This window comes from Prionailurus viverrinus, chromosome B1, assembly GCF_022837055.1.
Source record: "Prionailurus viverrinus isolate Anna chromosome B1, UM_Priviv_1.0, whole genome shotgun sequence".
NCBI lineage: Eukaryota > Metazoa > Chordata > Mammalia > Carnivora > Felidae > Prionailurus > Prionailurus viverrinus.
In genome coordinates, this window is record NC_062564.1 from 17,903,356 (window position 1) to 17,927,850 (window position 24,495).

Here is a 24,495-nt window from a genome sequence, read left to right on the forward strand (position 1 = left end):
TGAGAAACTTAACAGAAGACCATGGGGGAGGAGAAGGGAGGAAAAAAAAGGGAGGGAGGCAAACCATAAGAGACTCTTAAAAACTGAGAACAAACTGAGGGTTGATACGGGGTGGAAAGGAGGGGAGGGTGGGTGATGGGTACTGAGGAGGGCACCTTTTGGGATGAGCACTGGGTGTTGTATGGAAACCAATTTGACAAGAAATTTCATATTTAAAAAAAACACAAAACAAAACAAAACAAAAAAACTCAAATGGGAAATAGGAAATCCGATACCTCTAGAATATAATAAATATCATGAGGAGAAATAAAAGTCCAATCTGCTATTATTTGATTAATTTTTATTCTTAGAGCACAATTTAACTTAATTTTTATTAAAAATGAAACAAACTTATTTTATAATTTTGCAGAGAGAGAGGGAGACACAGAATCCGAAGCAGGCTCCAGGTTCTGAGCTGTGAGCAGAGAACCCGACATGGGGCTTGAGTCCACAAACCATGAGACAATGACCTGAGCCCAAGTCGGACACTTAACTGACTGAGTGACCCAAGCTCCCCTAGAATTCACTGACTTTTATGGAGGAAATTTCAGTAAAGCCTTGGCCTACCCCACCCTCCAATATTTACTGTACTATCTGTCTCTTTTATATGGATGTACTTTAAAGGGCTTTTATCAAATACCAGTGATCAAGAGTCATCTTTATGTGTGAACAGCTTTCAATGCATTCCAATTTTGAAGTCCATCAAAGTCAAGCAGTTCACTTTCATTTTGGATCAGCAAATTGCATAATTCTCTACAGTCCCTATTATGATATTCATTTCAACAGATCATAAGACTGTCTTCTGTGTTTAGGACTCTCTATGCTAAAAAAAATTAAATAAATACCTCAACTTTTGTCTCATTCATTTATCACATCTGTATATATGCAATTTCTATCATTGCATAAGAAATCATCACAAAATTAGCAACTTAGAAAAGCACACATTTATTATCTGTTTCTGTGGGTCAGAAGTCTGGGCAGAGATTATCTGAGTCCCCTGCTCAGAGGTCCAAGGACTTGGCTGGGCTTTATTGTCATCTGGAGGCTTGGCTGGGGAAGAATTGCTTCCAGGGTCATTCAGATTATTGGCATAATTTTCTTGAGGCTCTATGACTGGATGGCATTCCTTGGCTTTTCACTGGTTGTCAGGTGAAGGGTACCCTCAAGTCCTAGATGTTGCTTACAGTTCCTTGCCATGTGGCTTCTCCTAAATAGTCATTAATTCATCAAGCCCACAAAGATGGACTTCAGTCCAGTCTGCAAAGACAGAGTCTCATATAATACAACATAACTGTGGAAGTGATATCCATCACCTTTGCCATATTTTATTCATTAGAAGCAAGTCATATCCTACCCAGACTCAATGAAAGAGATTACATGAAGGTATGAATATCAGTGGGTAGAAACCATTAGGGGTTAGGTGAGGAGCTGTTTGCTCCAATTCCCCTCCATCAAAAACAAAAATATGTGACTCTGGAAAATGAAATCCAAGGTTACATAAAATGGGTTAGTTCCTAGTCATCTTTGCATATTCAGAAAAATTATATGAAGTTTACTAAAAGTAAGGAATGTCTTAGATTTTTTAAATTCTTAGTACTATATTAAACTTTTTTTTTAATGCTTCACCAATTTCCGTGTCATCCTTGTCAGGGGCCACATTAATCCTCTCTGCATTGTTTCAATTTTTTAAGCTAACTTTTTAAATTGCTGGCCTATTTAAATTTCTTGAAGACTGGATGTGCTTACTAGTGATCTCAAATTGTAGAATGTTGTGAACTTCTGGAGAAAGATGGTGGAATGGGAGGACCTTAAGGTCATATCTTCCCATGGATACAACTAGATAACATTCCTATCAGTATAAATGACCCAAGGGGAAAAAAACCCAGACTGGAAGAACCAACCCCAACAATTAAATATAGAAAAGAAATCATATCAAAGAGGGTAGAAAGGGCAGAGGTGGGGGAAGCTAAATGGACCTGTGGGTCTGTCTACTGGAAGGAGAGACCCAGAGGCCAAGGGAAGTGAGAGAAACAGCCTATCATGCCAGGAAGCCTACATAGAGAAGACAAATCCCATAACATTTGGCTTTGAAAAACAGAGGGGCTGAATTTTGTAAGTTCTTATAACCAGTGGAACTTATAGCCTGGAACTTTAAAAATCAGTGGACTTGGCCCTGGGACAGCTGGGAGGGTGATAGGAAATGGAATCCCCATCTCCAAAAAGACAGCACAAAAATCAGCCCACAGCATAAAGGCAGCAGTTTGAAAGATGCCTGGAGCATACTGGAGGGAGAGTTATATACTAATCACAGAGCATGTCCCACCAGGACACAGATCCCTGGGAAACTCTTCCAAAAACAAAGGAGATGGCAAGTGCCAATACCCTCCCCTGTCTCTAACATAAACATCTGACCATCTGTGGGATCCAGTGTAGTTCAGGCATTCAGTACTTAACATGCTTATGCTGCACTCTGCACCCTCCAGTCTGACCTGTCTCAGCCCCAGCAATGTATGTCCCTTTCCCCAGAAGACTGGCATGAACCTTACCAACACTGCATCTCCCAACTGTGCAATTGCAGTGCTTTGGTCTCCTTGGTGATGATAGTGGCTGGTCACCTCCTGCTGGAGGACATGCATACCTTTTCAAAACCACATGCCTTACCCTCCCACACTTTGTGGAGTGGCCTCTGCCTCCCCTTGGGCAGACGAACAGTACCACCTTGTTAAAAGTGTGTACCCCACTATTTCAAACACAGGAGACATGGTTGACTTTCCTAACAGAGAGCTAGCTAGACACAGTGAGGAGACAGAGGAATGTGTCCCAGATGAAAGAACAGGACAAAATTACAGCAAGAGACCTAAGCAAAACAGAGACAAGTAATATATCCAATAGAGAATTTTTTTTAAATATATGAAGTTTATTGTCAAATTGGTTTCCATACAACACCCAGTGCTCATCCCAAAAGGTGCCCTCCTTAATACCCATCACCCACCCTCCCCTCCCTCCCACCCCCCATCAACCCTCAGTTTGTTCTCAGTTTTTAAGAGTCTCTTATGCTTTTGCTCTCTCTCACTCTAACCTCCTTTTTTTTAAAACTAATGATCATAAAGCTACTCATTTGACTTGAGAAGAGAGTGGAGGCAGTGAGACCCTTACCAAAGAGATAAAAAAAGAACCAATCAGAGATGAAGAACACAATGATTGAAATAAAAAATAGACTAGGCAGAACAAATAGCAAACTAGAGGAAGCAGAAGAACAAATCAGTGACCTGGAGAAGACAGTAATGAAAAGTAACCAGCTGAGCAGGTGGGAGAAAAACAATACACAAAATGAGAATAGACACAGGGAACTCAGTGACTCCATTACGAATAATAACAGTCACATTACAGAGATCCCAGAAGGAGAAGATTGAGAGAAAAGGGGGAAATGAAAACTTACTTGAAGAAATAATAACTGAGAACTTCCTGAATCTGGGGAAGGAAACAGAAATTCAGATCTAGGAGGCACAGAGAGCCCCTAAAAAAATCAACCCAAGGAGGTCCACACCAAGACACACAGTAATTAAAATGGACAAAAGTAGTGATAAGGAGAGAATTTTAAAAGTAACAAGAAAGGGCACCTGAATGGCCCAGTCAGTTCTGCATCCAGCTCTTGATTTCAGCTCAGGTCATGATCTCACGTTCGTGGGTTTGAGCCCTGCATTGGGCTCTGTGCTGGCCATGTGGAGCGTGTTGGGATTCTCCCTTTCTCCCTGGGTCTCTGCCCCTCCCCACCTCATTCTCATTCATTCTCCCTCCCTCCCTCCCTCCCTTCTTCCCTCCCTCCCTCCCTCCCTCCCTTCCTCCCTCCCTCCCTCTCTCTCTCTCTCTCCTCAAAGATAAATAAACTTAAGGAAAAAAGCAGCAAGAAAAAGAAAACAGTTATAGGGAAACCCCATAAGGCTATCAACTGATATTTCAGCAGCAATTCTGAAAGGCAGAGGGGAGTGGCATCATATATTCAAAGTGCTAAAAGGAAAAAAATCTGTAGCCAAGAACACTCATTCCAGCAAAGCTATCATTCAGAATATAAGGAGAGAGAAAGATTTTCTAAAACAAAAATTAAAGGAGTTCATGACCACTAAATGAGCACTACAAGAAATATTAAAGGGGATTATTTGAGTGGTGAAAAAAGACCAAAAGCAACAAAGGCTAGAAAGTAACAGAGAACATCATCAGAAACAACAGCTTTTTTAGGTAATACAGGGGCAGTAAATTTATATCTTTCAATAATTACTGTGAATGTAAATGGACTAAATGCCCCAATCAAAAGACATAGGGTAATAGAATGTTTAAAAACTAAGAACCATCTATATGTTGCCTACAAGAAACTCATTTTAAGACCTAAAGACACCTGCAGATTGAAAGTGAGGGAATAGAGATTCATTTATCATGTTAACAGACATCAAAAGAAAGCCAAAATAGCCATAGTTATATCAGAAAAACTAGATTTTTAAAACAAAGACTGTAAGAAGAAATGAAGAACATCATTATATCATAATTAAGGGGTCTACCCATCAAGATGTAACAATTTTAAATATTTATGTCCCCAACTTGAAAGAACCCAAATATATGTATCAACTAATAACAAACATAAAGAAACCCACCCATTGATAATAATAAAATAATCACACCCCATTTACAGCAATGGGCAGATCATCTAAGCAGAAAATCAACAAGGAAAACAATAGCTTTGAACGACACACTGAACAAGATAGACATAACAGATATATTCAAAACACTTCATCTTAAAGCAACAGAATACACATTCTTTTCAAGTGCACAAGGAACATTCTCCAAAACAGATCACATATGGGGTAACAAATCAGCTCTCAACAAGTACAAAAAGAATGAGATAATTCCATACATTTGTTCAGACCACAAGCTTATGAAACTTGAACTGAGCCACAAGAAAAAATTTGGAAAGACCACAAATACATGGAGGTTAAATAACATCCTACAAAAGAATGAATGGGTTAACCAGGAAATTAAAAAAGAAATTAAAAAGTACATGGAAGCAATTGAAAATGAAAACATGACAGTCTAAACCTTTTGGGATTCAGTAAAGGCAGTCCTAAGAGGGAAATATATTGCAATACAGTCCTAACTGAAGAAGCAAGAAAAGTCTCAAATATACAACCTAACATTAAACCTAAATGAGACAGAAAAGGAACAGCAAATAAAGCCTAAAGCCAGAAGAAGGAAAATAATAAGGACTAGAGCAGAAATAAATGAAAGAGAAACAACAACAGCAAAACAGTAGAACATACCAATGAAACCAAGAGATGGTTCTTTGAAATAATTAATAAAATTGACATACCCATAGCCAGACTGATCAAGAAGAAAAGAAAAATGGACTCAAAGTCCTAAACAAAAGAGGTTAGGTCACAACCAACACAACAGAAACACAATCATAAGAGAATATTATGAAAAATTATATGCCAACAAACTGGGAAATCTGGAAGAAATGGAAAAATTGTTAGAAACATATAAACTACCAAAACTGAAACAAGAAGAGACAGAAAATTTGAACAGACCCATAACCAGTAAAGAAATTGAATCTGTAATCAAAAATCTTCCAATAAACAAAAGTCCAGGGCCGGACAGCTTCCCAGGGGAATTCTACCAGACATTTAAAGAAGAGTTAATACCTATTCTTTTGAAGCTGCTCCAAAAAATAGAAATGGAAGAAAAACTTCCAAACTCATTCTACAAGGCCAGCATTACCTTGATTCTACAACCAAAGACCCCACTAAAAAGGAGAACTACACGCCAATTTTCCTGATGAACATGGATGCAAAAATTCTCAATAAGATACTAGCAAACCAGATCCAACAATACATTAAAAGAATTATTCACCATGGATCAAGCGGGATTTATCCTCGGGTGCAGGGCTGGTTCAATACCCACAAATCAATCAACATGCTACATCACATTAATAAAAGAAAGGATAAGAACCACATGATCCTCTCAATAGACGCAGAAAAAACATTTGACAAAACGCATCATTTCTTGATAAAAACCCTCAAGAAAGTGGGCATCAATGGAACCTAACTCAAAATCATAAAGGCCATATATGAAAGACCCACAGCTGAGATCATCCACAATGGGGAAAATTGAGAGCTTTTCCTATGGTCAGGAACAAGACAGGAATGTCCACTCTTACCATTGCTATTTAACATACTACTGGAAGTCCTAGCCTCAGCAACCAGACAACAAAAAGAAATAAAAGGCATCCAAATTGACAAGGAAGAAGTCAAACTTTCACTATTTGTGGATGACAGGCTATTCCAATTAGGAAATCCAAAAGATTCTGCCAAAAAAATTGCTAGAACTAACACATGAATTCAGCAAAGTTGCAGGATATAAAATCAATGTACATAAATCTGTTGCACTTCTATACACCAATAATGAAACAGCAGAAGAATAAATAAGCGAATCAACCCCATTTACAACTGCACCAAAACCCATAAGACACCTAGGAATAAACCTAACCAAAGATGTAAAAGAACAGTACTCTGAAAACTATAGAAAACTTATGAAAAGAATTAAAGAGGACACAAAGAAATGGAAAAGCATTCCATGCTCATGGATCAGAAAAACAAGTATTGTTAAAATGTCTATACTACCCAAAGCAACCTACACATTTAATACCATTCCTATCAAAATACGCCCAGCATCCTTCACAGAGGTATATCAAAGAATCCTAAAGTTTGTATGGAACCACAAAAGACCCCAAATAGTCAAAGGAGTCCTGAAAAAGAACAACAAAACTGGAGGCATCACAATTCTGGATTTCAAGCTAGATTGCAAATCTGTGGTTATCAAGACAGTATGGTATGCCACAAAAAAGTGGACACACAGATCAACAGAATAGAAAACCCAGAAATGGACCCGCAACTGTATGGTCAACTCATCTTTGACAAAGCAGGAAAGAATACCTAGTGGAAAAAAAAGACAGTCTCTTCAAGTGATGTTAGGAAAACTGGACAGCAACATGCAGAAGAATGAAACTGGAACACTTCCTTACACCATACACAAAAATAAATTCAAAATGAATGAAAGACCTGTGAGACAGGAAACCATCAAAATCCTAGAGGAGAAAACAGGAAACTACCTCTTTGACCTTGGCCAGAGCAGATTCTTACTAGCCATGTTGCTGAAGGCAAGGGAAGTGAAAGCAAATATGAACTATTGGGATTTCATCAAGATAAAAACTTTTGCACAGCAAAGAAAACAATCAACAAAATGAAAATCAGCCTATGGACTGGGAGAAGATATTTGCAAACAGCATATCTTATAAAGGGTTAGCATCAAAAATCTATAAAGAACTAATCAAACTCAACACCCAATAAACAAACAATCCAGTTATGAAATGGACAGAAGACATGAACACTTTTTTCCAAAGAAGACATCCAGATGGCTAACAGACACATGAAAAGATGCTCAACATCACTCATCAATAGGGAAATACAAATCAAAACCACCATGAGATACCACCTCACACCTGTCAGAATGCCTAAAATGAACAATACAGGAAACAACAGGTGTTGGTGAGGATGCAACAAAAGGGGAACCTTCTTAAACTGCTGGTGGGAATGCAAACTGGTGCAGCCACTCTGGAAAACAGTAAGGAGGTTTCTCAAAAAGTTGCAACTAGAACGACCCTACGATCTAGCAATTGCACTAGGTATTTACACAAAGGATACAAAAATACAGATTTGAAGGGGCACATGACCCCAATGTTTAGAGCAGCATTATTAACAACAGCCAAACTATGGAAAGAGTCCTAACGTCCATCGACTGTTGAATGGGTAAAGAAGAGGTGATATATATCATATATACACATATATCATATATACACATATATAGGTGTGTGTATTCCATTATATATATATATATATATATATATATAATGGAATACACACACACACACACACACACACACACACACAGGAATATTACTCAGCCAAGAATAAGAACGAAATTTTGGTATTGGCAAAGACGTGGAGGGACCTAGGGTATATTATGCTAAGCAAAATAAGTCAAAGAAAGAAAAATACCATATGATTTCACTCATAAGTGGAATTTAAGAAACAAAGCAAAGTTATGGGAGGGGGAAAAAAAAGAAAAAAGAGACAGGGAAACAAATCATAAGAGACTCTTAAAGATAGAGAACAAACTGAGGGTTGTTGGAGGGGAGGTAGTGGGGGATGGGCTAGATGGTGATGGGTATTAGGGCACTTGTTGGGGAGCCTGGATGGCTCTGTCAGTGAAGCGTCAGACTTTGGTTCAGGTCACAGTCTCATGGTTCATGAGTTCAAGCCCTGTGGTGGGCTGTGTACTGACAGTACAGAGCCTGCTTTGGATCTTCTGTCTCTCTCTCTCTCTCTCTCTCTCTCTCTCTCTCTCTCTCTCTCTGTCCCTCCTCCACACACGCTTTATCTCTCTCTCTCAAAAATAATTTTTTTTTAAAGGATGGCACTTGGGGAACCTGGGTGGTTCAGTCAGTTAAGTGTCTGACTTAGGCTCAGGTCATGATCTCACAGTTTGTGGGTTTGAGCCCCACATCGGGTTCTGTGCTGACAGCTCGGAGCCTGCTTTGGATTCTGTGTCTCCCTCTCCCTCTGTCCTTTCCCCTCTCTCTCTCTGTCTCTCTCTCTCTCTCTGTCTGTCTCTGTCTCTCTCTCTCTCTCTCAATAAAAAAAATAATTTAAAAAAGGAGGGTACTTGTTATGATGAGCCCTAGGTATTTTATGTGAGTGATGAATCCCTGAATTCTACTCCTGAAACCAATATTGCACTGTATATTAAGTAACTAGAATTTAAAATTTTAAATTTTGAAAAGAAGAAGAAGAAAAAAAAGGAGTGTATGCAGCCAGTACTTTATATATGAGACTTTGATATAGAATTGAGCTGGCCTTAAAAAAAATCATTCATAAAGAATGGAATATTTGTTAAATCATATTAGAAGAAATGGTTTCATTATGTAGAGAATAATGAGCCTACCTCACATCATATTACAAAATAAAGTCCTGATGGTCTGTTGAGATATATATTACAAACAAATCTATAATGCTAATGAGCGATATGCTTTTATATCTACCAATTTTTATAAAAAGATTTCTAAAAAATATCATCATCCAATAGTGTCATAAATCCTCAAACTCTGAATTGTATTATTCTAGCTCTGTTTAGCATGTTTACATTCAAGAAGAGGCTAGGTCTTCAAAGAGAGAGTGTCCAAACCTATAAAAGTAAAGAGAATAGGTTTCGAAGAGGCCATTAGATTTGGTATCCAGTAACTTGTTTGTAAGTTTAGAGAAAGGAATTTCACTAGCCAGCTGGGGGTATTAAAAGCACCCAGAGCATTTTGGACATACTATAGGCGTGGACTCACCTTCACCAAACATTTGGCAACAAACAAGCTTTTCTCGTCAAGCCATTGAGAAAAACAAAAATGCTGTTTATTTTATTTGGAGATGCAGACATGTTCCTGTAGCCAAAGCAAAACTTGGAACCATTCTGGATTTTGGTCTCTGAGCTTAGGTTTACTTTTGTGTTTAATAAAAGAGTCAACAGTACTTTTGACAATCAGTGGTTTTCCCCCAAGTCCTAGCTAACATTATCTCCCTTCGCAAACCAGGCTCCTGCAGCCAGCCTGTGGTAAACAATTCCTGAAAGCGTAATAACCACTGCCACTCTTGCCTCCTCAATTACTGCTTTGCCATCTTCCCAGCTCATGTTGTAAACATTCTGAAATGAAGACTCTATAAACCCAAGCTATTGGCTTCCATAAGGGAACATGTCATTAAAAAAGAAAAGGTTTATAAAGGCATTATTTTTTTTTTTGGCCAAGATAATTGAATGTATTCTTTTCTTTCCTCATGATTCATTCTAAATGGTAAGAGTTTTATTTCCAGAAAATATTTTTGAGATTACTGGAATTTAGTAGCAAATACAGAAAATAATCCATCCAATATTCTAAATAATGGGCTGGAGAGTAGGAAGCATTTTGTACATGTGTCACCCTATAGAGAGAAACCTGAAGCCAATTTATATAAGGAGAATAGAGTTTGTCACTGTGGCAGAAGAGGATTTTCACCTTGCCTCACTGCTATGGGGAGCAGTCCTCTTGGATAGAAAAGTCAGAAGGCAGCAGAAGATAACATTTCTACTTAACATGTGAAAATAAAATTCTAGTAGTGAGGATTTTCAGAAGGAAGTGTGGACTCTTCAGAAATAGTGAGTTCCATGTCACTAGAGGTATTCAGGCAGGGGTTGGGTAGTTGTAAACAAACAAACAAACAAACATTGTAAAAGCATTCATAAGGCCTCAGTGACTTTCCAGTACTAAGAGTCTATATTTCTGAAAATTCATTTGGGGGCTAAAGTTGTATACATCCTTGTCATGCATGTGATTCTCCAGCCTCAAGGGTCAATGAACTGGTTTTACACTTCACTTGATGCAGACAAGTTGAGGGGGACAAGTGGAGGCTCTCGTATGCTCTTTGACTCCATAGAGCATTCTCAAGGAGTCAGGGTTGGAACAAGGAGGAAAAATAAAAGGCATAAATGTTTCAGTGAGCATCACTGGTGTGGGAAACTCTTGCAGTCTTCCCTGCATGAGAAAAACACGTGGCACAAACAAAAGTCCCCATAAGGACTTTGTCAGGGATTGTGTTTATCGTTCTTCCTCGTTTGAATTCTTTTCCTCCCACCCTTTCTCTACCCATGAAAATTCATGTTTTCCTGTCCTAAGTCACATGGGACTTCCCCCATAAAGTAATTTACTGATTCATAAAATAAAAGAAACACCATAATCTCCTCTTGCATGCTTCCCATATGTCTTTTCCTCTATTTGGTTTTAGCGCTTAGCAGGTACTTATTACTTTTATTCTAAAAATATCTTCCCTCACCTACTAGAATCTAAATTTTTGAGGACAAAGACTATGTCTAATCGATCCTTATATCACCTAATGTGTGTAATTCCCTACCTTAAACCTAGTAAATCTCAAAAGATATTAAACGAATGGGTTAATGAACAAGATGTTCTGTATAGAAGGAAAATGGCAAAGTTGACTTCTTGCTGCAGACACCTCCACTCCTTTCCTAAGATCTCCCCTACATGCTCTTTTATTTCAGACTTTGTGCTGGGAAACAACAGAATTGAGAAAATACGAGGGGTACAGGGTTGGGAAGTTTGTCAGGGGCATATGTAACTTTATGAAATATCAGTTTCAAAGATCAACTTACAGTTTTTTCCCCCTTCAGATAAGAAGCACAGTGTGTGAGTGGCATTGGAAAGAGGGAAAAGGCCAAGTGAAGTTCAGTCACTCACCACAAAAGGCAATAAAACAAGACCACTGAGAAAGGTACTGGGAAAAATGACTTTCCTTCAGAACTGCAAACCCTGTCAACAGCATGAGGTAAACCTCAGTCAACACACTAAGTGTGGGGAAGGTAAGAAGATTTCAAGCAACTCAAACACAAAGAAAAAGCTTTTTAAAACATTAGTGACTCTTTTCCACATTTCCACTTAAGCTCTATCCATAAGGGAAATATTCTCCCGTATTCCACAGCAATATATCTTTTTTTTTTTTTTTTTAACATGTAGCCCATTGCCAGCCACCTAGAAGTGGAGGTGGAGATGTTGAACAGCTACCTTGGAACCGAGTTCTTAAAATGTGTTCCGAGGGTTAATACTCAGTGAAGCAAAGCGGATGATGGCCAGATAAAACAGTCACAACCCTCAGATGGAAAATAATGTCACTGGGCAAGCCAAAATATAATTTCTCCTCTGACTTTTCCCTCCAGGAAGTTCTTGTGAAAAACACCTTTCCAGCACAATAGTCATCGAATCCTATTATATATTTTTAGACACTACTAACCATTCTTTTTTTTTTTCTTTTCTTCCATTTCAAGAAAATTCTGCACATCTGGAAAGAACAGCAATGAAGAACAGGAGCTGGCGCTTTCGTGCTCGGCTCCTACTGGGCATGTTTCGTTTAATTTCCTCCGTTTTTATGACACTTTCCTATGCTGCTACTCCAGACATTCAATAAAACACCTCACCACGTAGGAAGCATGAGGGAAGGAAAATCTAAAGAAAGTCTGACAGAGGTTCTGAGCGTCTGCTCACCACAATGATCAGCGAAGGCAGGCAGGAGCATATACTCAGGTTTCTGAAAAACACTTCTCTAGGGTCTCCCCTTAGTCTCTGTGTAAAAACTCGGCTGCCTTTTGCAACTCTGATTCCTTGTCACACAAACCGTCTTACTTGCATTCGGCTTCTATAGTCTGCCCACCTCTTCAATGTCAGAAAGAAGGAGTACAAATGACCCTATGGTTGATTCGGTTTTCCATACATCTCTCATCTCATCTACAATCAATCAGTTTTTCCAATCAGCAAGTGAGAAGCCATTTCTTTCTATCTTCTTATTTACAGAGAAGCAAGAACTAGTTATGGAAACTATCTAGAGCAAGCCCATGGTCTGGTCAAGACAAGGAGGAATTATATATGGGATTAAATAGGTCAAGAGCTGAGTCATGACCTGGGCTTTAAGCACAATGAGGAAGCAAGCACGACAAGGTTGAATTACTGAGTGCCTAGGGAAGCCATTTGTTTAGAAAAGGATCTGAAGTAAATGAGGAATACTTAGCACCTAGTCTCTGGGGATTGATTACCAAAGAAGAAACTGTCTTTTGTTTGTTTACAGTATGTGAATGAGTTCCAGATCCTTGCTGGATGTGAGGTGAGGAGAGTCTATGACAGTACTGGGTGCCCACAATATGTGAGAAAAGAAGAAAAACACAAAATGAGGAGGACATGGGCATGAAAGCCAAACTTTAACCATTCTGTAAACTTTTCAGGGAATGACTTGTGGCCTATTTTAAATATCCCAAATTAGCATTTTCCTTTACCACATTTTCTTCTTGATACAGGCACACTGCCAGTTAAATGGAGAACAATTTCTCTGTCATATCTCTACTGGGAGGGGTGATAAATAAATCCCTTGGTTTATTTTTTAATTTTTTCTTATTCATCAAATATTTGTAAACGTGTCTTCAATTCATGCAGGCCTGTGCAAGACACTAAGCTTAGAATGGACTTACTCTTAAAATTTAATTTTTAAATTTTACTGTGGAAACAACATGAGATCTACCTCTTAAAAATTTTATTAAATGTACAATATATTATTGCTGACTATAAACATGATGTTGTACAGCTGATCTCTAGAGCGTATTCATCTTGCTTAACTGAAACTTTATACCCATTGCTTAGTTATCTCCCAATTTCCACCTCGTTGCCCAGCCTCTGGCAACCACCATTCCAGTCTTTGATTCTACGAATTTGACAATTTTAGATATCTCATATAAGTGACATCACTCAGGATCTGTCTTTCTGTGACTGGCTTATTTGACTTAGCACAACGTCATCAGTTCATCAATACTGTCAAATATTGCAGAATTTCTGACTTTTTAAGGCTGAGTAGTATTCCACTATATGTATATACCATAGTTTCTTTGTCCTTTCATCTGCTGATGGATTTTTAAGTTGTTCCCACAGCCGTTGTGATTAGTGCTGCAGTGAACACAGGCACACTAATATCTCTTCAAGAGCTTGATTTTGATTCTTTTGGGTAAATATTCAAAAGCAGGATTACTACTTCACATGGTAGTTTTATTTTTATTTCATTTTTTCTATAAAGATTGTATATATGTAAGGTGTGTGACATGATGTTTTGATACCCATATACAGTAAAATGGTTACTACAGTCTGGTTTGACCAATGTGTCCCCATTCTTCCACCTTATTGCCCTTGGTAAACAGTATTCTGCTCTCTGCTTCTAGGTATTCAAACAATTTTTTTTTTTTTTTTAGATTTCCACATTAAAAAAAAAAACGAGATCATGCAGTATTCTTCTTTTTGTGCCTGGCTTATTTCACTCAACATAATGTTCTCCATTTTCATCCATGTTGTCACAAATGGCAGCAGTGCCTTCTTTTTAAAAGCTGAGTAATATCCCACTGTATGTATATACCCAAATTTCTTATTCATTTATTCATCTGCCAATGGACAGACTGTTTCTGTGAAGGCTGCTATAATGAATACTGGAGTAAAGGTATCTTTTCAAAGTACTGATTTTATTTCCTTCAGGTATATAACCTGAAGACAGACTGCTAGATCATATGATAGTTCTATTTTTTTAATGTTTATTTATTTATTTTGGGAGACATACACACACATACAGAGAGACAGAGAGAGCGTGCATGAGTAGGGGAGGGGCGGAAAGAGAGAATCCCAAGCAGGCTCGGGGTATAGCCCAATGAGGAGCTTGACCTCATGAACTGTGAGATCATGACTTGAGTTGAAACCAAGAGTTGGACACTTAACTGGCTGAGCCACCACAGCACCCCGGCAGATCTATTTCTAATGTTTTGAGGAAGCCGAAAACTGTTTTCCAGTTTACAAACTTCTCAATATAAGTTTTGGTTTGCATTTCTCTGATGATTAGTGATGTTGACAACTTTTTTATATACCTCTTGGCCCTTTGTATACCTTCTTTGGAAAAATACCTATTCAGATTCTTTGTCCATTTTTAAATTGGGTTGTCTGTTTTACTATTGACTTGTATGAGTTCCTGATTTATTTTAGATATTAAAACCTTATCAAATATATGGTTTTCAAATATTTTCTTCCATCCCATAGGTTGCCATGCCATAGAATGCCTTTTTATTTTTTGATAGTTTCCTCTGCTTTGCAGATAATTTTTAATTTGACATAATCCCACTTGTTTATTTATGCTTTGCTTGCCTGAGCTTTTGGTGTCATGTCCAAAAAATCATTGCCAAGCTCAATCGCAGGGAGACTTTTCCCTACATTTTTTTCATTATATTTTTATGGCTTAAGGTCCTACGTTTAAGTCTTTAATCCATTTGAGTTGATTTTTGTGTGTAGTGTAAAAGAAGGGTCCATAAATTCCTTGATTTAAAACAACAAGATCCTTCCTTTCCTCCTTTCTTTGCTTCTTCTTTCCTTCATTTCCATCCTTCCCTCCAACCTTTCCTCCATTTCTTTCTTCCCTCCATTCCTTCTTTCCTTTCTTCCTAATTTACTAGACAAACCATTAGATAAAGATGTGAAAAACTAACAACCTCACAGTTATAGGAACAGCAACCTGGCAGGGGCTTCCAGAATTTGAGTGAGGTAAGGAGAGTGTCTGGGAGAGCTGGTGCACTGGTGGCAGCCTGGCACTGAGCAGTGGAGCATGCCCAATTTGGGGAAGATATCTGACAGGGGAAGTGGGTAGTGGCAATCTGGTGTGGAATATTAGAGACTGGGTTGGGTGAAGATGTCTTCCATGTGAGAGAATGACAAAATTAGTTGTTGTTACAAGGTACTGAGGAACCTAGCAGATTGAGGAGTTTGTCTACAGCAGTCATGGAGGATGAGGAGGGTGGATAGGAGAATGCTGATGGCTATAATAAGAGTTGGGTACATTATGAAAGGAAATAATCAATTATATACACTGAGAATAACTGAGTCAGATTTTTGCTGGGGGAGAAGGAAGTTACAAATGTGGAAAAAGGGAAAACTAGAATAGACTCTTCAATGTTGGATTGGAAATGGAAATATTAATGTGAATTCATAGTTTTCAACTGATAGATCATAGATAGATATGGATGTAGATATATAGACAGATAATATAATTATATATATTATTATATTTTATACATATATATATATATATATATAACATATATATATATATATATATATATATATATATATATATATATATATCTCCTAGCTCTGTCCTGAGACAGTCTGAACGCAGAAATACCCCACTGGCAATAAGCATATCTTTCGCTCAGCTCTTGCTTTATAAATACCATTCTCCACTAAAAGAAACAAGGGTACCTTGGAGAAATTTCTGATTCTTCGGCTGGGGAAGAGAAGAAAGAGAAGGAATATTTTGTTGTACCATAAAATAAGGAAATGTTCCATAAATGATGAAACCAAATGTCAAAAGGATACATGAACCAGCGTGAGACTCCTTCTAGTCTAATCTGGGATATCTAAACATCAAAATAAATAGTAACTGATTATAACCAATTGAATAAAAGAAATCCACAAGTACATGCAAATATGAATGAATGAATGAGAAGTCAAAGATTTTAATAGTCAAATGCCAATTAATAAATACAGAAAGAACTACCATCACAGTAATAGTAACCTTGGCAAAAATATCAATGCATGTCAAACATTCGGGTGAAAGTTAGATGATATATAGGAATTTTACATAGATTTGGTGAACGTCTGCACAAAACACTTAATTAGAAAGATAAAAGAGAGAATCTTTACAATGGGGAAACATGGAGGAAACTACCTTAATCAAGTAGTTATGTTTAATATCACCAGGAATGTCACAAACTGAATTTGCTTCTAACTTGCTTATAATTTGCTGAGGTACAATGAGAATATTGCTATATCTTTGTTTTCTGATATTCCTGACAATATTTAAATTAAATCTAGACATGAAGAAAAATCAGACAAACCTAAATTGAGAAGCATACTACAAAACAACTGGCCTGTAATTTCTAAAAGTTAAGTCATGCAAACCAAGTAAAGATGAAGGAATGGATCCAAGGTGAACTGGACTAAACAGACTACGCGTCAACGAAATAGAACTGGATCCTTTTCTATAAGGGGTATCATTGGAAAACGGTGAAAGTTTAATGAAGTCTATGGATTAAGTGGTAGAAATGTATCTATTTTAAATTCCTAATTTTGATGGCTATATTTTAGTTAGGTAGAATGATGTTGTTGTGAGAAATTCATATGTAGGAGGTGACAGGGCATCAAATCAGAATCTTAACATAAAATGATTTAGGAAAAAGAAAAATAAAAAAGCTCTTGGTACTTTTCTGTCAACTTTTTGTAAGTTTTGAATTATTTTTAAATAAAAATTTAAATATACCCACAGAAGTATGGATAAAATTGGGGAAATCTGAAGAAGAGCAATAAACTGTATCAACATCATAAACCGGCTGTAATATTGTACTATAGTTTAGCAAAATGTTTCCACTGAGGGAAACTGGTTAAAGGTTATGTGGAAATTTCTTATCCTTTTTTTTTAACAACTCCATGGGAATCTACAATTATCTCAAAATTTTTAATTATGAGAAAATTAGATTAAGGGGAAGTAGTACTGAGCATAGCCTCTCGTTCAATCTTTGTAACAGCCATGACACTGGTATTGTATTCATTACACAGATTAAGAAAGTGAGGAATTTATTTTTATTTTTTTAATGTTTTATTTATTTTTAAGAGAGAGAGAGACAGAGCATGAGTGGGGATGGGGCGGAGAGAGAGGGAGACACAGAATCTGAAGCAGCTTCCACGCTCTGAGCTGTCAGCACAGAGCCCGACGTGGGGCTCGAACTCACGAACTGTGAGATCATGACCTGAGCTGAAGTCCGATGGTTAACTGACTGAGCTATCTGGATGCCCCCCCTTTTTTAATTTTTTTAAATGTTTTATTTATTTTTAAGACAGACAGAAGTGAGGAATTTAAATAAAAGCTTTAAAAAAGAAAGTGAGAGAGTTCAAATACTGCTTAAGAGTTCTGCTATTTACTGTTAGTAAATAGAAGAAATGGAATTGGATTAGAATTTTGTCTGGTTTTACAGTTGGAAGAAAATCTTGCTAAAAAAAAAATCTAAAAGAAAGATTCCAAATATACTCAATCACTGTTATTAACGGAAACTAATAAATGCACATTTTTTATTACGTGGATTTAAAATTAAAAAAAAAAAATAAAAGAACGAAACTAAATTCTCTGGTCAGACCACGGAGGTACATAATTTTGATTACTAAGATCCCAGAGTACTCAAAGTTCAATATAAACCTGCTAATAACACTTTCACAATTCAGCTAAAAGGAGAGTAGTAACACCCTAAATGCAGTCCAAAGTGCAGGAGAAATTCTGTCTTTGGTATTTTCATGGCAGAAATTACAATTTATAACCGAACAGTTAACAGTAAATATGAAAGCACAGGTTTTCGAGTAGAAGAATGGACACAAGATGTAGGGGAGAGTGTGTGGATTATCTAAGAAGATTTTATCCTCTGAAATTAGCAAATGTTTAGTGTTGTATGCATAGGATGTGTTCTCTAAGGGAAGATAGATTCTTCTATAAAAAAAAATCACACCACAAGGCAAATAAACTCACTGCTGGTTGTCCTTTCTCTGAAAACAAGGTTTCTGCTCTATGACTAGAACTCCAGCTGTAGTGCATAGAAACATCACTTACAGAGCGAAGCATGGGGTACACTCTAGATGAAAAATGGCTGCAAAGTGGAGAAAAATTGCATATACATATGTGGGAGCATAGTGGAAGGCCAATTATTATTTAGTATTAATAACATTATTAAAAATAGAAATTGGAAAGATATAAATTGCTCACAGAGAACATATTTCTGATTTTCTCTGGTCCCAACAATGAAGCAAAAAAAAAGATTGTAACATCTGAATCTATGCAGGAAGGTTCAAGAACGCAATCATCTTTCTTCTCCCAATCTGACATAAAGCTTAGTTATTATTCACTGAAAAATATGCTTCAAAGATGAAGACACATAATAATAGCAAATATTAGGTAGCCTTATCTAAGTTTTCCAAAGTTACCAGTTGGCAAAACTGACCTAGCTAAAAACTGAAAGAACAGCTTGGATATACTTACACTGATATTTTATTTTATATATTTTTTATTTATTTATTTTGAGAGAGAGAGAGAGAGAGAGTGCAAATGGGGGGGGGGAGGCAGAGGGAGGGAGAGAATCTTAAGCAAGCTCCTCGCCCAGCACAGAGCTTGATGTGGGCTCGTGGGTCATGACCTGAGCTGCAATTGAGAGTTGGACACTTAACTGACTGAGCCACCCAGGCGCCCCTTTACTGATATTTTTAAAAAGCTATATCTTTATGTGTTTTGTAGGCTGCAACTCAAGAATTTAAAAAAAACTATCTTATGGGAAGTATATTTCAAATGTCTACATTTGTCTACCAGGTGTATGGAGATAGCTGGGCTAAGACCTCATATTAACCTCTAGACTTCCTGTAAGAATGATTAACTGAGAGATTTAAAGCAATGCTCCTTTTCTAGTCTTTTAAAACACCAAGAGTGCTTAAAAAGCTATACTTAGTGTCTACTAGAATTATTATCTAGTGCATTTAAATAATGTGCATTTAAATGAATAATATATAATTTAGGTCAGATTTTTTTTACGTTAAGTGTGATTAAATACATTTTTCCCTAATCTTCAATTATTATTCATGCAGGTTTTCTCTCATTCTTGAGGAAAATTAGCTCATCCCTAGTCTTTACTCAGTCATACTGATTTTATGGTACTTATCACTGGCTCCTCATGTGGGAGTTAAAATACCTTATTCAAGTATCAAAAATTTTATAGCCTTTTTCTCTATCTTCTGTAGACTTCTATTTCCCCTTATTATCCCTCTGTTAAGAGAGACATAATTAATTTCCTCTTGAAAACTATCAGTGCAAAGTTATAAGTTACCTTTCAAGTTTCAAGTTTTCGCTCTGCTTGTCCACTTCCTTATGTTCCAATAGAAATTATGTATCTGAGCAATAAAATGGTCTGGAAAAATGATGAAAGTCTTTTTAAATTTTCAAATAAATGTAATCCGCACATGTACTTTAAATTTTTTTCTCTAGGTGACTTTCCCAATCAGGTATTTTACAATATTGTGTTTTACCTCCTTTCCCCTTACTCAAGTCTAAATGTTTCTTAATAAACTAGAGCACACTAACAAACTATTTAAATGTTGGGGCACCAGGGTGGTTCAGTCAGTTGGGAGTCCAACTTTGGCTCAGGTCATGATCTCATGGTTCGTGGGTTCAAGCCCCACATCGGCCTCTGTGCTGACCATTCAGAGCCTGGAGCCTGCTTCAGATTCTGTGTTGCCCCCTCTCTCTCCCCAGCTTGTGTGCTCGCTTGCTCTCTTTCTCTCTCTCTCTCAAAAATAAACATTAAAAAAAGAAACTATCTGAATATCTTTAATTGTTTTTTCAAGAAAAGGGGGAAAGCAAAGTACTGGACACAAACTTAGAGATGTGGCTCAGTTAGTTAACAGGCATTTTTACACATATGTTCAGAAAATATTTTTCAGACTTCAAATGTTGACCATACTTTCTCCCACATGTATATCTTCAGGGTGAGTTAAAATGCTAATATTAGGTAGTCTGGTCATTGAACAATGTCCTATTTTGACCCTGCCCTTGGAGAGCCCCAGGTCATCAGGCAACAATGAAAGAATTTGAAAGATTATCTGACATCATACATTTTATTTGTTTTTTTTTAATTTTTAAAAGTTTATTTTACTTATTTTTGAGAGAGAGAGAGAGAGAAAGAGAGGAAGCAAGGGGTTGAGAGAAAGAGAGACAGAGACAGAGACAGAGACAGAATCACAAGCAGGGTGCAAGCTGTCAATGCAGAGCCCGATGCGTGACTCAAACGCAAGAACCATGGGATCATGACCTGAGCCAAAAACAAGAGTTGGACAATTAACCAACTGAGCCAACCAGGCATCCCTGAGATCATACATTTAAAATTTTTTTTTCCTTTGCTTTTGAGGCCTCTTTCCTTACGGAAAATTTAGAAAAGTCAGGTTGGAGTAGAAGTACTGTGAAGGAAAAGCCTAGATTTGTTAGCTCTGCTTTAGGCTTTAAGGAAAAGAACAGGTGCAGTTCTTAAGGCTTCCACAGCTGGCCAGCTGAACGAACATTTGGCAAACAGGATTGTGGCAGGAGCCCAGCCAGGAACAAATAGTTGTATTTGTAGGGGCATATTCTTTATCCTCTCCTTTGGGAACTTAAGAGTAATCAACAGGTAAGGGGATAGGTCTGTAAGTCCAGTGAAGGCAAGAGCACAGCTTCTGGTGGAGCTAGCAGAATGGGACTCCCAAATCCGGAAAATGGTGGACAGCATTCCATACCTAGTGTCATTAGTTGTTTTGAAAACAGCAAGCGCCTTGACTAATAAAAAATCCTGGTGTGCCTGGGTGGCTCTGTTGGTTAAGCATCTGACTCTTGATTTCGGCTCAGGTCACAATCTCACAGTTTGTGGGGTCAGGCCCCGTGTTGGGCTCTGTGCTGACAGCACGGAGCCTGCCTGGCATTCTTTCTCTCCCTCTCTCTCTGCCCTGCCCTGCCCTCCCCTCCCCTCCTCTCTTCTCTTCTCTCTCTCCCTCAAAATAAATAAATAAACATTTAAATACAATCCTTAGTAAGAGAAATGGTGAAATGTGATCTTATCACCTTAGATTTTAGGTTGAGATGCCAGGAAGACAAGAAGTAAAAGTTATTTTGAGAGACTGTATCTTTCACAGAGAAATAAACTGTCATAAGAAGCTGATTCTGGGCTCATCAACAGAGAGAAACAAAAATAACCCTTCCTTACCTAAGCGTCCTTTTACTATTGATAAAAGTGTGTAGGGGAATTTAAAATATCTATTGCCTAAGATGCTTAAGAAACTTTAAAAAAAACACTTGTGAACATGAAAAGCAAAAATATTAATTTCTACTTCAATTCTTGCTAATATTCATTTTACATAATAATTACATATAATTTGTGAAATTATTTTGTTTCCTTGTTATTTCTTATCTCATTGTGACTTCTGAAATTCACAAAATATTTATGCTTCCAAATATTAGCATAATTCTATAAAGAATTTTAATATAAATATTATATGATTCATGTAGTCTGATCCTCAACAGTATTATTACATGTAAACAGGTTTTTCTGAGGGAGGAATGAGCCAGTACAGAGCGCTATAGGGTTAGGCAACACTGCAATTTATTTTTTAACTCTTACTGCAATTTGAAATGGTAACAAAATTGTTTTTATGTTTTTGTGCATTTTATTTGGTAGTGCTTGTGATTTCTATTTCCTTATGGGTAAGTTTTGTTTTGTTTTGTTTTTAACTATCACGACTACTTATTCAACAGATTGTGCTTGGTGTGTGTGCGTATGTGTTTGAGATCAACCTTTTATCAGCTCTATTTGACATACATCCTGTCATTTACAGGTGTCATTACCCTATTATAATTTATCAGAATTAGTTCCATTTTTATATATTTAAACATTCATTGGCGATATTTCCTTTGATGATACTTTTCTTTTTTTTTTTTTTAATTTTTTTTTTTAACGTTTATTTATTTTTGGGACAGAGAGAGACAGAGCATGAACGGGGGAGGGGCAGAGAGAGAGGGAGACACAGAATCGGAAACAGGCTCCAGGCTCTGAGCCATCAGCCCAGAGCCTGACGCGGGGCTCGAACTCACGGACCGCGAGATCGTGACCTGGCTGAAGTCGGACGCTTAACCGACTGCGCCACCCAGGTGCCCCATGATGATACTTTTCTTAATAATACTGCACTTATTTCCTCATTCACACAGGCCTTTATCAAAACAGAAGTGTGGGCAACTCCATGTAACATGAGAAAGTCATCTACAGAGAAAAATAAACTGAAGTAACGTACTTTCCCACCATGGTTACAAATAATCCTGACGTCTCTAGGCTTAATTTGCCATTTTCTAGGGTGTATTTTGTCCAATGAAAATGAGTTAAAGCAAGTTTTTTTTAATCGGAAATTTATAAATAAATATCCCTACTAATTTGTATGTTTCTGTTTGTATTTATACTTGGTAATTCCTGTACTATTCCTTCCATTATAATGTATCTTTCAAAATTTACATGAAAATATATTTTAAAAATTATTTTTATACCAGGGTAATTTCAAATGCATAAACACTTAAGTGTACAACTTTTCAAGTGTGAGAACTTATAATTTTTTGATCATTAACCTTAATATTGGGACTCTATTTCACTGGCAACTACCCACCAGAACAAAATAGAGTATTCTCCATCTCTCTCTTTTTCTCTCCATCTCTCCCTCTCTAGATAGTCCTGGGGTAAACATTAACCATCTAGATCAGTTTTTTCGAAGTTTTTCCCCATGCATTTACCTGCTTCAGATCACATGAGATGGTTATTAAAATGCAGATATGTGGGTCCAACAAACCTCGTGAATTAGTTTCTGTGGTGGAGCCTCAGGTATCTGAATTCATGACAAGTCCCCCTGGGGACTCTCATACACAATAAAAAGTGAAAACCAAGATTCTAGATATTTTCCTTCTCTAATCTCAACAACACCAAATATAGTAAGAGTTGTATTACCCAAATTAGAGGATATTTTTATTTTAAATTTTTTTTTTCAACTTTTATTTATTTTTGGGACAGAGAGAGACAGAGCATGAACGGGGGAGGGGCAGAGAGAGAGGGAGACACAGAATCGGAAACGGGCTCCAGGCTCTGAGCCATCAGCCCAGAGCCTGACGCGGGGCTCGGACTCACGGGCCGCGAGATCGTGACCTGGCTGAAGTCGGACGCTTAACCGACTGCGCCACCCAGGCGCCCCGAGGATATTTTTAAAATAAGAAATATTTAAGGATGAATTAGAAATTATTTTTCTACACCAATAATGAAGGTTGTTAAATATTCTGCCCCGAGATCTGAAATAAAGAAACTTAGTTCCTTTACCTATAATAATACATAAGTGAGCATGACTCGATATGTGAGTTTCTTTAATTTGATATTTTAAAACACATACTGAAGGATAGCATACATATACAGCAGTACCCAAGGCCCAAGAGTAAGCTCAATACATTTTCAAAAGTGAGCATATCCATGTAATCAGCACACATATCAAAAAGAAAACGTAGTTGGAACACTTTCTCCCACTATCAGTCACTGTCATCTCCCTTTCTGATTACTATAGACAGAATACCACAGATTAGTTCAGGCTAAATTTGCATTTTATATACATTGATCATACATTATATGCTCTTCTTTTTCTGGCTTAGTTTCTTCAGTCTTATCTTTGTAAGATCCATCCATGTCATTGCCTCGTGCTACTCTTATCGCTATATAGCATACTATTTTATGAATATTCCACACTTTATTATAGATAGAAATTCCTGGACCAAGAATATGAGTATGAGTTTCCCAGCCAGTAACAGGTATGCTTAACTTAGGTCAATGATGTGCTGAATATTAAACAACTAGGTCTCTGGGGTGAGGGAAACAAGCAAACTCTGATTTGTGGCATTTGTCAACTTCTGTGGTGTAAATATTATCACCTTTGTCAGTTTCAGTCAATCAGTGGTGGGTCTCACAAGCCAGTTAAGTCTGCTTCAGCATACCTTACAGATACCACCAAATTTTTCAAAGAAGTGCACAGCACTGTATTAAAATTTTGATTACTCCCGCACTTGACAAGGGCTTTTACCGTTGTTTTTGTTGTTCTGTTTGTTTTAGCAATTCTGGTGAGTA

General features: G+C 37.3%; 1 long non-coding RNA gene and 1 other non-coding gene across 3 annotated transcripts in view; both read right to left on the reverse strand.

Annotated features, from left to right (window-relative positions):
• The window catches only part of LOC125164461 (uncharacterized), a 348,065-nt gene that overhangs the window by 302,235 nt on the left and 21,335 nt on the right, over nucleotides 1-24,495 (reverse strand). For both annotated transcript variants that reach the window (XR_007151776.1, XR_007151777.1), the window contains exon 2: nucleotides 19,660-19,740. This is a non-coding gene — a long non-coding RNA (uncharacterized LOC125164461). The remainder of the gene's footprint in view (nucleotides 1-19,659; nucleotides 19,741-24,495) is intronic.
• Nucleotides 1,643-1,748, reverse strand: LOC125165069 (U6 spliceosomal RNA). Its single transcript, XR_007151957.1, has one exon. It is a non-coding gene; the product is annotated as a U6 spliceosomal RNA (small nuclear RNA).